Raw genomic sequence first — 8,274 nt, forward strand, 5'->3', positions numbered from 1 at the left:
CTCCCTGGGCTCAAGTGATCCTCCCAGCTCGGCCTCCCAGGTAGCTGGGATGACAGGTGTGTACCACCATGCCCCATGAATTTTTTCATGTTTTGTAGATACGAGGTCTCCCTATGTTCCCCCAGGTTGATCTCAAACTCCCGAGCTCAAGCAATCCACCTGCCTCAGCCTCTCAAAGCAAAAATATTTTGTAAACAAAAAGTTTTTTTAAAAAAGAAGAGAGAGAAAGAGGAACATTTTACCTGAGAGATATCAAAACACACTACAAAACAATAATAATACAGCATGATATTAGTTTACAGAAAGTCACTCAAATCAGTGGTTGAACAGAGTTAAAAAATAAAAACAATAGATGTGTAAAGGTATGTTTATTTGGTTGACAATAAACTTCACATCACTGAAAAAAGGATGGACCTGTCATAAAAGGACAAATGGCCAACCAAATGAAGAAAAAAATAGGCTGCACTCTTAATTGAAATCACGAATACAAATAAACTTTAAAGTTTTGATTTTTTAAGTATTAAAAATAGTAGAATAAAATAATGAATACTTTAAAAATTATGGAGTGGCAAGGTCTTTCCAAGCAAAGTATGAAACCCAGACTCCATGAAGGAGAAGACAGACATATTTCACAACCTCAAGTGATAGACCTAGAGAAAATATCTGCAACATATAAAACAAAAGGGCAATAGCCCAAATGTATCAGGATTTCAACAAATCTATGAAAAAATACTCTAATAGGCACTTCACAAATGAAAAAATATATAACCATATGAAAAAGTTCAACATTGCTAGCAATCAAGCAAATGTATATTAAATGTTTAATGAGATATTTTTGCCCATCAAATTTAAAATGTTAGATGATGCAAACTGTTGTTGCCTATCAGGGAAATGGAGACTTTCATACACTCTTGTGAAAGTCTTTTTGAAGGGATACTTGACAGTATCTAGCCCACAATATTTGATCCATGAAATTCACTTGAAGAATCTATTCTAAGGAAATTCTCATACAAGTGCACAAAAATATATAATGAAAAGAGATTGAATTCAAGAATATTTGTCATAGCATCATTTGTAATAGAAAATAATTGGAAACAATTTGAGCATCCATCAATAAAAAATGGTTAAATAAAATTATAGTAAATCAAAACAGTGGAATACTATGCAGCCCTTTTAAAAATGAGGTGCATATGTACCCTAGAACTTAAAGTATAATAAAAAAATGAGGTGGATCTGCAGGCACCAATATACCACCTCACTATACTTTTAAGCAGAAAAAACAAGTTTCAAAAGGCGAGGCAGGTCAATCACGAGATCAGGAGTTCAAGATCAGTCTGGCCAACATGGCGAAACACCAGCTTTACTGAAAATACAAAAATTAGCCGGGCGTGGTGGCGGGCACCTGTAATCCCAGCTACTTGAGAGGCTGAGGCAGGAGAATCGCTTGACGCTGGGAGGCAGAGGTTGCAGTGAACCGAGATCGTGCCATAGAACTCCAGCCTGGATGACAAGAGCAAGACTCCGTCTCAAGAAAAAAAAAAAAGAGGGGAGGGGGAAGGGGGGAGGGATTGCATTGGGAGTTATACCTGATGTAAATGACGAGTTGATGGGTGCAGCACACCAACATGGCACAAGTATACATATGTAACAAACCTGCACGTTATGCACATGTACCCTACAACTTAAAGTATAATAATAATAAATAAATAAATAAATAAATAAATAAATAAATAAATAGAAAAAAAAAAGAAGAAAATGAATCTCACATGTATAGATTGCTAGAAATAGAGCGGGAAGGACACTCCAAATAGATGAAAGATTGTTTTGAACTGTAGAATTTTTAGGCTTTATTTACAATAGCATTTGCAAAACAACAACAAAAAAATAGACGGTTTCACTGTACCCAAGTGTCCATCTGATAGCCCGAGGGATAAACTGTATTTCACACAATTTCAAGACGGAGAGAGTGACATGGTTTGGCTGTGGCTCCACCAAAATCTCAACTGGAATTGTATCTCCCAGAAGTGCCATGTGTTGTGGGAGGGACCTAGCGGGAGGTAATTGAATCATGGGGATCGGTCTTTCCTGTGCTATTCTCTTGCTAGTGAATAAGTCTCACAAGATCTGATGGGTTTATCAGAGGTTTCTACTTTTGTTTCTTTCTCATTTTCTCTTGTTGCTGCCATGTAAAAAGAGCCTTTCACCTCCTACCATGATTCTGAGGCCTCCCCAGCCATGTGGAACTGTAAGTTCAATTAAACCTTTTTTTGTTCCCAGTTTCAGATATGTCTTTATCAGCTGCATGAAAACGAACGAATACCAAGAACCTGTAGCATCTAGAAAATTGATTAGCCTACTTTCTGGTGGTAGGTGACTCCTACCTATGGCCATCCTGTGATTGAAATGTCTTTGGTGGTAAAACAAAGTGGTCCAGGAGGAGTCTGTACTATTATAATGATATTAATTAAAAAGTGTGTTAATTGCAAATTTACAGATAAATAGGATCAGACCTTTAAAATGAAAAGTAAGGATAGATATGGGATGTGTAAGGAAAAATAGTTCTGCTATGTTTTTAATAATAGATTTTTGATTATGAAGTAATGCACATTTATTGTAGAAAACAATATACAAAAGAAAATTAAAACTGCCGGCAATGCCATGAATCACTATTAATATTGTAATTTATTTTTCCCAGTTATTTTCCCATGCCTCTATTTATAAATATTTTTACTTTAGTCTATTCATATAAAGATGGGGTTATACCCTTTTGTAATCTTCAATTTTTCCTATTTAAAATATGTAGAGAATCAGTTCAGTTTTTAAAAAGTTGAGCTTCAGGTAATTGTGAAATATTAATGAGGAAATGTCCAGCCAGCTGTTACAGATGGAGTCTAGGAGAAATGTTGGAAAAAGGTTTATGGTCTGCAAGATGTCAATCTATATGTAATTATTGAAGCCTGGAAATGGGGTGATATCATCCACACTTTTTCACAGGGTGAGTTACTGGGTTAAGAAGGCAATTGATAAGGTTGGAATAGGATAGATAATTTCAGAATGTATCACATAGCAGTTGTAAGTATTCACACTGGATTGCAATATAAAAATCAATTTCTAATTGTGAGTCTAAGGACTAATCCTTTAGAAACAGTAGAAGACACTGACAGGACAGAAACCATAACTAGTTTTAAGAAAATAAGATCAAAGTTTGGCATTTGTCTCTGGGCCCCTTTATAGTCTTTAAAATTACTGATGACCCCAAAGTGCTGTTGTCCTTGTGAGTTATACCTATTGATATTTGTGTATCAGAAGTTAAAACATAAATATTTATGTATTGATTCACTTAAAATAACAGTAATAAACCCATTACATGTTAACATAAATAGTATTTTCATGAAAAATTGCTATATTTTCTGAAACAAAAAATTATTGAGCAGCCATTAAAAGGAGTGAAATCATGTCCTTTCCAGCAACATGGATGGATCCAAAGGCCATTATTTTCAGTGAAATAACTCAGAAACAGAAAGTAAAAAAACACACGTTCTTAGTTATAAGTAGGAGCTAAACAATGGGTACATATGGGCAAAAAGATGGAAATAATAGACACTGGGGACTCCAAAAGAAGGGAGAGCTAGAGGGAGGCGAGAGTTGAAAAATTATTCACTACGATATTTACTATGTGAGTAATGGGTACACTAGAAGCTAAATCCCCACCAGTATGCAATATACTCATGTAACAAACATGCATATGTTCACCCTGAATCTAAAATAAAATAATTGAGCGGGGTGGTATCATGATCTTTAATGCCTGGCTTAACAAAACACAGCTGAAATTTCATCTCTGCTTCTGCATTTGGTTAATTGATGATGTATGCATGTAAGAAAATGTGAGTGGGCCAGGCGCAGTGGCTCATACCTGTAATCCCAGCATGTTGGGAGGCCGAGGCGGGTGGATCACAAGGTCAAGAGATCGAGACCATCCTGGCCAACATAGTGAAACCTTGTCCCTACTAAAAATACAAAAATTTGCTGGGTGTGGTGGTGCACGCCTGTAGTCCCAGCTACTCGGGAGGCTGAGGCAGGAGAATCGCTTGAACTTGGGAAGCAGATGTTGCAGTGAGCAGAGATTGCACCACTGCATTCCAGCCTGGTGACAGAGCAAGACTGCATCTCAAAAAAAAAAAAAAAAAAAAAAGAAAAGAAAAGAAAAAAAGAAGAAAATGTGAGTGAAAAAACCATAATGTCTCTTTTGTTTGTTTTTTGAGACAGGATCTTTGTTGCCTAGGATGGAGTGCAGTGGTGAGATCATGGCTTACAGCAGCCTAAACTTCCCAGGCTCAAGTGATCCTCCTGCCTTAGCCTCCCATATAGCTGGGACTACAGGCACACACCATCACACCTGGCTAATTTTTAAAAATGTTTTATAGAGACAGGATCTCACTGTGTTGCACAAGCTGGTGTCAAACTCCTGAACTGAAGCAATCCTCCCACCTTGGCCTCCCAAAATGCTGAGATTACAGGCGTGAGCCATCACACTCTGTCAACAAATAATATGTTAGTATTAGGAAAATAAGTTTAACTGCACAGACACCCTAAAAGGCTCTAAGGAGCCTCCAGGGGACTCTTGACCATGCTTTAAGAACAGCTAGCATGTGACATAGAGAGGTCAGGAAGATTAAGGATAGAAAACGTTTTATTGATCGTTAGCAAGTGTAAGGATTTGAATGACAGGGGTGAAGATCCCATCAACGGTGCATCAGATCATAACATACCTTCTCTCCTTTCCTGACTTCCTGTTGTCCTTAGGGCAAAATCCAAAATCTTTATCCAGGTCCTTGAGGTCTTGGATGTTTTGGCTCCTTTCTGCCTCTCCTGCCTCATCTTAAGTCACTTCCTCCCCTACATTATTACGCTCCTTAAACTCCAGATGCACAGGCTGACCTTGCATTATTTGAGGTACCAAGACATCCCTTACCTCAAATACCATAGATTCTGTTCTCTCTGCCTGGAATGCCAACTACTCCACATTCTTCAGGCCTCAGATTAATAGCCACTGCCTCAGGAATGCCTACCTAACCACCTCAACCTCAATTGAAATGGGTGTCCTCTGTTGTTCTCTTGCAAATACCTTGTTCTGTTCCTTCAGAACACCCATCAGTTTAGAACTACATATTTCATTGTATGATTGGTTCTATTTGTCTCCTACCAGTAGACTGTAAACTCTACAAGGGCAAGAATAGCTATGTTTTGTTTACCACTGTCTTCCCAGTACTTAGCACTGAATAGGCACATAGTAGGTATTCTGTAAATCTTTACTTAGTGAAAGTATAAATGAGAGAATGAAGATACATACAGGAAGCCTATTTTCTTAGTCTGAGAAGAAATTACTCATGTTTATTGTGTTGTATGGAAAATGATAACATCATAGTTCCAAATTTTCATTTAAAATGCCTTTTAAAATCTGTTTATGAAAGACTATCCTAATAATTGTTAGCATTTATTAGTAATTGTTAATGTATGTGACTATAGAAGTCTTATGGCCATTATTAAGCATGTGTTTTAGAAGCACTAAATATTTTAGTTATTTCAATACAAATTAGTATTTACCTGTATAAGTCAATCACAATAATTCACTTAAAAGATTATAATAACGAGGTCACAAAGTTAGAGAGAAGTTCAAGTGCATTTAAATGCCAGCTGAGCAATCCTAATTGTTCTATACTCTTTTCAAGTTCTTTTCCCGGAGTGTAATTTTATCTCTTAAGTAGAAATCAGAGTACATTTTGAAATCAATTTTTTTCCCTTTTCAACAACTGTGATAGTTAAAAAATGCTAAAAAGTAATATTCTTAAAAGTATTTCCAATAAAAAGACAAACACTAACATAAAGTCAGCTTTCAGATCTTCAAGGGAAGGCACTATGTTTTCTTTATGAGGCTATGAATTATTATTATTGCCATGTTGGTTTATGTGTATGGATAGTGAATATAAGTGAATTTTATATAAATTAAGGACCAAGGTACTATTTTTAAAAAACTATCCATAAATTTAAATTTAGGCAGTTATTTGAATCCATTATAGCAATAATACATGAGCAGAACTTGCTATATGGAATACAAAGTGCCTTGCTAAAGCCCAGACTTTTTTTTTTTGTTAAGGCATTTTGTTTCTCCTTCGCACTCTGGCCAGAGAAGTAGCTCCACAGGGTCCATTTGGATATTAAATAGGAATAGGTAAAGAGAAGACTTTAATTGGCTTGTCAGTTGTTTTCCTGAGCCTTACTTGGGTATGTGAAAAATAATGTGTCTGACTCTGTTCTGAACAGATGGATGCAGAATCCTGGCCACCAACTGTTCATATCCAGGCTCAAGTAAGCTTCCTCCAATGTGGCTGCTTTCCCCAGAGGGTGCCCACAGCCGGCCGGAAATGGGCACTCCCTTGCAGCAAGCTGGTGGCTGTAATTTTACAGCCCTGTTTATGGAAGCTGTTTGGGTAGAAAATCGTTAAGCCACCTTTCCTGCTTCCAATCATTGTAGCCAAAAGTTGAGGTGCCAGCACTATTCATAATCTCTGCTAGCTGATCTCTGGATGGTGTTGTTATCAGTTGAAATAGGAAATAAGAGTTCACCACAACGAGTACATATTGAAATTATGCCTTTGAAAATATCTTCCCATTAGACAAGCAACCAAACAAAACTCCCTCATTTCAGATGGTGCACACTGATTTTGTTTATGTAATCGTTATTGACTTTAGTCTTCTAATATTGATATGGTTTGGTTGTGTCCCCACCCAAATCTCATGTTGAATAGTAGTTCCCATAATCTCCATATTTCATGGGAGAGGTCCTATGGGTGGTAATTGAATATGGGGGTGGTTTCCTCCATGCTGTTCTTGTGATAGTGAGTGAGTTCTCATGAGATCTGATGGATTTATAAGGGGGGGCTTTTTCACCTTTTGCTTCACACTTCTCCTTGCTGCCACCATGTGAAGAAGGACATGTTTGCTTCCCCTTCCACCATGATTGTAAATTTCCTGAGCCCTCCCCAGCCATGCTGAACTGCGAGTCAATGAAACTTCTTTCCTTTCTAAGTTACTTAGTCTCAGGTATGTCTTTATTGGCAGCGTGAGAATGGACTAATGCAAATATTATTGTACTTACACTCTTACTTATGAGGGTACTTAGAAACGAAACTGACATAAGTGATATTTTCCATTATGCATTCTTCTCACAGAATGAAACCTATAGGTTAAAAATATATTTAAAAAATCAAGGCCAGAACATCTAAATGTGCCCCTATACTATGCCCCTACAAAGCCTGGTTGTCATCTTTTGTTTCTTTGTTGGCAGGGCAATGGGGTGGGATGGGAGGGGGAGGGTGTTGAGCCGCAGGGATCCAAATGATTCCTACCTGAAGCTGAAGACCTTGTTGGGAAAGGGACGATGGGAATAAACAAACGTGCTCTTGATTCCCTGATTCTTCCCCCTAGAGTGTTCAGCTAAGAGTGTTCTCTAGGAGTGAAATGTTCTAGGTACATGGTAACAGTCACACAGTATATGCTTGTTGATTAGCAAATTGTTCACACATCTTTGAACATTTCTTAGCTTCTTTAAGTCTCAATTTATTTGCCTATTCCCAGTGCTGGCACAGTTCCTGGAATATAGTAGATGTTCCATAATCACTTGCTGAATTGAATTTATGTAATTACATTAGTTTCGGGAATAAACACAAAAAGGTGTATGAGTGCATGTGTGTGTGTGTCTTTGTTAACAAAAAGGTATATCTCTTTTAAAATTCCTAGCAAATTATTTTAATAATATACACTTGGCAACTGGATAACTGTCATACAGAGATCACATGCTCCATTACAATCTGTTATATTTACATTGGCTATTCTGAAACTAGCAATTTGGTGTGTCTTCTTCCTGATATTCATATTTGAAATAGAAATTCTTGGTCCCATGAGCAAAACTACTTGAAATTTCTGCAATTTCATGTTGCTTAAATGTGTCTGGGGAATCTCTAAAGTTGAATAAATGCCTTAGGAAATCCACCTACAATATCAGGATATAGGCGTCTAGAAGCAGCAAATCAGTTCTTAGGAAACAGAGAAAAGTGACAGAGCCCTCTGTACTTTGGAATTAGGACTGGAAACAATGTTTTGAAGGAACTAAACAGAGACAGGTGCAGACCAAATGAATTAAGGACACCAGGGAGCCACAGGAGACCGGTAAGGAAATGAGAGGGAAGAATGTGAAAGAAAATACAGCATAAAGAG

The sequence above is a fragment of the Macaca nemestrina genome, chromosome X (assembly GCF_043159975.1).
Source record: "Macaca nemestrina isolate mMacNem1 chromosome X, mMacNem.hap1, whole genome shotgun sequence".
NCBI classification, from domain to species: domain Eukaryota; kingdom Metazoa; phylum Chordata; class Mammalia; order Primates; family Cercopithecidae; genus Macaca; species Macaca nemestrina.